At 42.0% G+C, this 7523-nt stretch overlaps 1 protein-coding gene across 2 annotated transcripts in view; it reads right to left on the bottom strand.

Annotated features, from left to right (window-relative positions):
* arhgef49 (Rho guanine nucleotide exchange factor 49) overlaps positions 1-7523 on the bottom strand; it is a 66064-nt gene that overhangs the window by 38972 nt on the left and 19569 nt on the right. Inside the window, exon 1 of one of the 2 annotated variants that reach the window (XM_084022565.1) lies at positions 7222-7313. The exons of the other annotated variant lie outside the window; for it this stretch is intronic. The gene's annotated coding sequence lies outside the window, so the exon portion shown is untranslated. Of the gene's footprint in view, positions 1-7221; positions 7314-7523 lie in introns of those variants that run through there. 2 annotated transcript variants of the gene reach the window in all.

Genomic DNA, 7523 nt, shown 5'->3' with positions numbered 1-7523 from the left:
AGAGCAGGAAAAGCCCTCTGCTTTCTCCTGCAGAAGCCAAGCCATGCTTGTAATTGGCTTATGGGGGGGGGGGGTGATGAGCGGCATGGAGGAAGAGGAGGGTACGTGGTGGGTGTTGGGAATGAGGCAGGATGGAGATCCATTGATCAACTGTCACCATGGTTTATGGGGACATACTTACAAGCATCAACAGTGGACGGCTGTGTGAGTTCAGTAGAGTATTTACATTATCTTTATTATGCCAGCTTTACAGCTGGATGTCTCATTTAGCACCAACAAAAACCCAACGTTTTCCTCCAGAAGCTTTTTTCCCCCATCGCCCCACTTTGCAGGAATGACATTCATATTTAAGTGCCAGTATTGTATTTCTGAGTGAAACAGGACAGACAGGCGGGGCATAAAGTGGGAGGAATTTTAATTGATGATTGAAAAGATTAGCTTGCCACCTTCTCCATCAAGTTGCAGATATATGTGTGTGTGTGTGTGTGTGTGTGTGTGTGTGTGTGTGTGTGTGTGTGTGTATATATATATACACTCAACAAAAATATAAACGCAACACTTTTGTTTTTGCTCCCATTTTTCATGAGATGGACTTAAAGATCTAAAATTCATTCCAGATACACAATATTACCATTTCTCTCAAACATTGTTCACAAATCTGTCTAAATGTGTGATAGTGAGCACTTCTGCTTTGCTGAGATAATCCATCCCACCTCACAGGTGTGCCACATCAAGATGCTGATCTGACATCATGATTAGTGCACAGGTGTACCTTATACTGCCCACAATAAAAGGCCACTCTGAAATGTGCAGTTTTGTCTCACAGCAAAATGCCACAGATGCCACAAGCATTGAGGGAGCGTGCAATTGGCATGCTGACAGCAGGAATGTCAACCAGATCTGTTGCTCGTGCATTGAATGTTCATTTCTCCACCATAAGCCGTCTCCAAAGGCGTTTCAGAGAATATGGCAGTACATCCAACCGGCCTCGCAACCGCAGACCACGTGTAACCACACCAGCCCAGGACCTCCACATCCAGCAGGTTCACCTCCAAGATCGTCTGAGACCAGCCACTCAGACAGCTGCTGAAACAATTGGTTTGCATAACCAAACAATTTCTGCACAAACTGTCAGAAACCGTCTCAGGGAAGCTCAACTGCATGCTCGTCGTCCTCATCGGGGTCTTGACCTGACTCCAGCTCGTCGCCGTAACAGACTTGAGTGGGCAAATGCTCACATTCGATGGCGTCTGGCACGTTGGAGAGGTGTTCTCTTCACGGATGAATCTCGGTTTACATTGTTCAGGGCAGATGGCAGACAGCGTGTGTGGCGTCGTGTGGGTGAGCGCTTTGCTGATGTCAATGTTGTGGATCGAGTGGCCCATGGTGGTGGTGGGGTTATGGTATGGGCAGGCATCTGTTATGGACGAAGAACACAGCTGCATTTTATTGATGGCATTTTGAATGCACAGAGATACCGTGATGAGATCCTGAGGCCCATTGTTGTGCCATACATCCATGAACATCACCTCATGTTTCAGCAAGATAATGCACGGCCCCATGTTGCAAGGATCTGTACACAATTCTTGGAAGCTGAAAATGTTCCAGTTCTTGCATGGCCAGCATACTCACCGGACATGTCACCCATTGAGCATGTTTGGGATGTGCTTGACCGGCGTATACGACAGCGTGTACCAGTTCCCACTAATATCCAGCAACTTCGCACAGCCATTGAAGAGGAGTGGACCAACATTCCACAGGCCACAATTGACAATCTGATAAACTCTATGCGAAGAAGATGTGTTGCACTGCATGAGGCAAATGGTGGTCACACCAGATACTGACTGGTTCTGAGTCCCCAGACCCCCAATAAAGCAAAAAAATGCACATTTCAGGGTGGCCTTTTATTGTGGACAGTCTAAGGCACACCTGTGCACTAATCATGATGTCAGATCAGCATCTTGATGTGGCACACCTGTGAGGTGGGATGGATTATCTCAGCAAAGCAGAAGTGCTCACTATCACACATTTAGACTGATTTGTGAACAATGTTTGAGAGAAATGGTAATATTGTGTATCTGGAATGAATTTTAGATCTTTAAGTCCATCTCATGAAAAATGGGAGCGAAAACAAAAGTGTTGCGTTTATATTTTTGTTGAGTGTAGATATATACCACTAATCCCATCAACACTTCGCTTAAAAAGAAAAGGAAATATAAACCATTTAGTACATTCTCTTGCTTCAGTGCCCATAATGAGCCCTTAATTTCAAAAGCAGCAGAAGGCAGATTTCCATCACCCATCACGTGATGAGAGCAGCGATGGTGGAGGAAAATGTTCATGATTCAATCTGTCAACGTTGTCTGATGAAGGTGGCAGCATCTCTAATCTCAACAATGCTGAAACATGACGCAGGATTGTTTGGATCGGGAAAGGTTCTCAAAGAGTAGAAAATGTTGGATATGCACACACTCATGACCCTCACAGATGAGGTAAGCATTAATCACACCTTATACCTCGGTTATGCTTTCTGGAAGCAAGGAAGTGAAGAAACGCTTGGATCTTTTATTCTCGTTGTGGGTTTCACTTCGCAGCCAATCGACATTCCCAAAACTCCTCAAAGTTTCTCCATTTTCTACGCCAATCTGCATCCGCTCAGTTAGAAAGCTCGATAGGAACACCAGACACACAGCCATCCAGCGGTTCAACGTTAAAGATCAAGGTCCTCACAGATATTGAGTGTGTTACATCAAAAAATGAGGAGGGAACATTTGGCATCACAGATCTGCAATGAACCTTCACGTTTTAAAAACTGTAACCACAATCTTTCTCAAACCACTAACCACACTAGTCACCGCAGGTGCAGGTTTGGTTGCATTGGACACATAAACATTCTCATTGATTCTATAGCATCTAATAATGCAGTCAATGTAGTCAAGTCCATTTCTTTGTGCATGTCTTGTATTCTGATTTGTCCAGGGACTACAGATGAAAAATAGCCTCTTGGTAAACTGAATGTGAACTCTTCCTGTTCATAAACTAATGAATGAAACCATAGATTTCTACATGTGAACATCAACATGTTGGTTTGTTTCACTTTAAACAAAAAGTGTGAATGTCTAAACACAAACAGCAGTCATTTGGTTTCAATCAGCAACTATGTGAACTAAAAGTGAATAAAGAACTCATCAGTAGGTTGTGTGTTTGAGACCAGTGATGTATGCATATCTAGTAGGAATCTGTGCCTAAACTCGAAATGATGACGAGGAAGAAGAAGGTGCTCTCCGTCGTATCAGTGAAGCTTCACATTGCTCCAACTACCTGCTCCAAACCATCAAAACACTGAGAATTAAACCTGACTTCCAACAAAGGCTGTTATATTCTGACCAGCGACAGAAAAGAGAAAGAAGAGACTCCCACTAGATGCTTACATTAAGGATAGAAACGTCTCTGCAGGAGGACTGTTCCTCATTTTGACTGTAATACATCTGTATTTAATTTGGCACAAATGCCATTAATGACTCCATATTTTTATTAATGGCAGATAGAAACTGCTCATTTCTGATCCCAGGGGGTCGTCCTCACCGGCGGCTGCAGAGATGATTAACCTGGCGTAAACCTCCTAAGCCCCGAGTCCAAACGTCTCCCCAGCACGCACATCGCTATGCAAACCTGCCCGTGTCAACTCAATTTATTTTCCAATTCCCCACAGGGTGAGAGAGTCCTCTCACTCTCGGTCTCTGTCTGCCATCTATCACTCTACCACACTCTATTTTTGTAGCCGTTTTCAGCTAGCGTGCTGTGTTGTCGTCCTCCTCCTCCACGTACTGGAGAGCCACGACTATTTATATCACAATGAAACAATGAGTGGATTCCTTGAATAGTGGGCTGCAGACTAAACAGTCATTTGATTCATTGTTAGTATAAACATTTGAACTGTGTCTAAAGTAAAATCATGATGAAGACATAGAGATAAAAAGCACAGAGATGTAAATCACCAGAGATTGTTAACCTCTAATAGCCCACGGTTTGTTTGTTTTTTACTGTTTAACGTCTTTCCAATTCGTACTTTTCCTCGTATTTTTTAATATCTTCTGCACTAACAAAGAAGAATGTAATGTTCTTAATGTTTTCTTTTGCCCATTGAAACATCTCCATTGGTGTCAGAATGTGGTTTGCATCAGTAGCCTGCAGACTTGCTCATGCTGCAAGTCGCTTGTCACAGGCGGGTCTCTTTCATCGGGGATAAGGGGTTAATTTGTGATTTTCAGGAAATTAATGGCCAGCAGTCTTAATATTTAATTGTTTGCCATCACTGAGCATAATACTAAGTTATTTACACTATTTTCATGCTTTATCATCACTAAATTCTCACTGATCTACATTCTAGACTTCTGGAAAAAAATGTCCAAAATGGTGCATTATGAAGAATAAAATTCATATTATGGAGCTTCATAGTCAAAGGTTTTATTTCATTAAAAGAAAGAACAAATATGTATCTTTATCTGGTATAAATCCCATTAGGATCATCAAGTGCCCACGCGGTCATTTGGGGGTCCAAATATGGGGTTCCTAAAGAGTCACCTCTGCCCGGGAGGGTTTTTGGACCCCCATAAAACCCCCACCAGTGGTACCATACCCTCCAAATTCATTTTGGCAAGAGCAAAGGTCCCTAAATATAACAAATAATCCTGTTCAGAATAAATATCATCATTAATCGTGGTGCTGGGGGCACCCAAAAAGTGAAAAATCACACATGCCGTCAAAAATTTTCCGACTTTGATGACCCACTTCTCACCCAAACAGTAAGGAATGTGGATTCTGTTCTTCAGAATTGTGTAGTATAAACTACAATTAACTAACAGACCACAGCCTTCTATCACTATTAGAAGAGAAGTTATGGGCCTCCAAAAATGCCAACAAATGAAATGCAAAATTCCAATGTGTCAAAAAGGGGTGTGGCACTTAAAATTCAAATGGACGCCACGGGCAAACCGTTTGAGATATTGACCTGAAATTACTTTGTTTGGTAACACAAGGCATATTTTCACCTCTTTTCAGCAAAATCTGAGAGGTGTCATGTACATGGGTGGCTGAGTTGGCATGGAATGACCCATGAACGAACACAGTGTCACGGCAGTTCGTGAAACTAAATCTAATCTATTGGTGTCGTGCAGAGCGACACAAATTCTCTTTTTTGTGTCGCTCGGCACAGCTTTGTTTTCTGTCAGTTGGCATGACATTATGAGGCAAAACAAAAAGTCAGGTTGAGGCAACACATCCTTTTTGTTAGGTTTAGGAAAACCATCAAAAACATCACTTCACAACAACACTTTAGGAAAACAGTGTCTCGTGGTTGAGAGTCCTGTGTTGTTGGACACACCCACCATAAGCAGTCTTTCTCAGTCCCTGTACATGAAACCAATAGATTGCATTTTGTGGCTATTTCACTAACTGCCGTGAGACTCTGTCGATAAAGTATATCATGTTATCATGTGTTGTTATCAGAGCTTCTCCTTGCTTTGTTGACATAAGCGGCCATTTGACTTTTTGTTTATTTACAAAAAACAAATGGACAATTTGTGTCCCTGTACAGTAAACCAATAGATTTCTTGTCTATTTGACTAACTGCTGTGAGACTGTGTAGAGACTCCAAATGGTTGCTGCTCCTTAAATGTGTAAATAAATACATATATAGATGCAGTTCAAAGTAATTCATCAAGCAAAAGTATCCATTTTCCATTTTCATTAATATTGTTGTAAATGTAATTCTCATTGGAATTGTAGTGGATTTGTGTAGCCGACGCCCACCACCCTGATAGGACGAGTAGATAATAGACGGATGATCTCGTGCCGTCGTGATTATATGCATTTTATGTTATTTGCTAAAACTTTTTTAGTGTGAAATCTTTATTAATGTATTTGTCAACAAATAGGACTCCTCCTGTGAAGCATCCACAAGTGATGACTTGTATACAAACAGCTGGTGAATATCAATATTGTAAAACACAGTTAAACTATGTCTATAGGAGAAGTTATAACTGCTATCAAATACCGTTCATGAATAATTAAAAATGTCCTTATATATGCTTACGACTCATAGCTTCTTATAATCCATTTTAAATGGTTATATAGCCTACTACTTCTACTAATAATGAACTTGTTATATTCAATCGAGGCATCTGAAAAACTCCCAACTTCCTGCCGGACACAAATTCACTACAAGAGTGGATTACACTGAAGTAATAATTCCCCAGCCTTCTCAGAGCGTCTTCCCTCAGGCCTAACCTCACTGCAGGTCTTATGTGTTTCGGCTACAGAAAAAATGTCAACAAGCACACCAACAAATCCTGCTCATCAATGTGAAATAGGGGAGTTAACATTAAGTGTTGCCTCTTATTGTTTCTTTTGTTTTTTTAATGCTGGTCTTTAAATTGGTGACTCCAAAGTGATTTATAATTACATTTCTTTAAAAATAACAAAGTGAGTTAAAAAAGGGTAGTTTTCTGACGTGAGGAATAACAGTATCTTCTTATTTGTCATATAGGTGAAAAATAATACTGTGGTATAGATGGGAAGCATATCACCAGGTAGCAGTTTACACACACAGACAATGATGTTGCTGTGTGAAGAGCCAACACAGGAATTTATCAGCCTCAGCCATTCATCATGTGGGTGACTCTCTCTCTCTCTCTCTCTCTCTCAGTGAGGGAGAAATGAGGCGAGACTACAGGATCATCCTACAGATCTCAGAGCAGCTCCTGGCGTTCCCTCATAGGAAGCTTTCACACCCATGCTTTCCTTTCACCTTCTGAGTCATATCTGCAGATCAGCCTTTAAACTGCTCAACATGCATGAAGAAGAAGCAACCAGAAGGCTGTAGAACTGATCAAAACGAGCGATCTGTGTCAATGCAAAGCATCACATTACACCTGCTGTCATCCTCTGACTTTCTTCCACATAAGGCTGCATGAATTATTGAACCATCCCTGCTTTGTCAACTACTACACCTCCGATTGAGCAGAATAAACATGCTTTCACTATTCATAAAGCACAACATGCATGCACCCCCGGGCTGGAATTAGAGATCTGACTATAATGATGCTGGTATGACAAAATATGATTGAGAAAAGAGAGCACATGCTTCCTCTAGTACTCACTGAAGCACATAATAATAATGAAATAAAAGCATGCATATTGAATATGCACGTGTGTACTCACCTCTAACACTGAAGGAGTGTGTGTGTGTGTGTGTGTGTGTGTGTGTGTGTGTGTGTGTGTGTGTGTGTGTGCGTTACGAGCGTAGCCGCGCAGCAGGAAGCCTCTCCTCGCCGCCTCGCTCCCACTGCGAGCTGGAGAAGACTGTGTGTGTGTGTGAGTCTCTCACTGGCTATTGTTACAAGGACGGGAGCCAAACTGAGCATGCGCCAATGTGAACAGCCCTTCTGGTTGGCATGGCGACCAGAAAGCGGCTGTCGTACACACAGAGCAAAGTGCAGGCAGGTGCTGCCGCTGTGTCACCA

The sequence above is a fragment of the Eutrigla gurnardus genome, assembly GCF_963514095.1.
Source record: "Eutrigla gurnardus genome assembly, chromosome: 12".
NCBI lineage: Eukaryota > Metazoa > Chordata > Actinopteri > Perciformes > Triglidae > Eutrigla > Eutrigla gurnardus.
The sequence above is the reverse complement of the archived record's forward strand: the minus strand, read 5'-3'. Positions and strand labels throughout refer to the sequence as shown.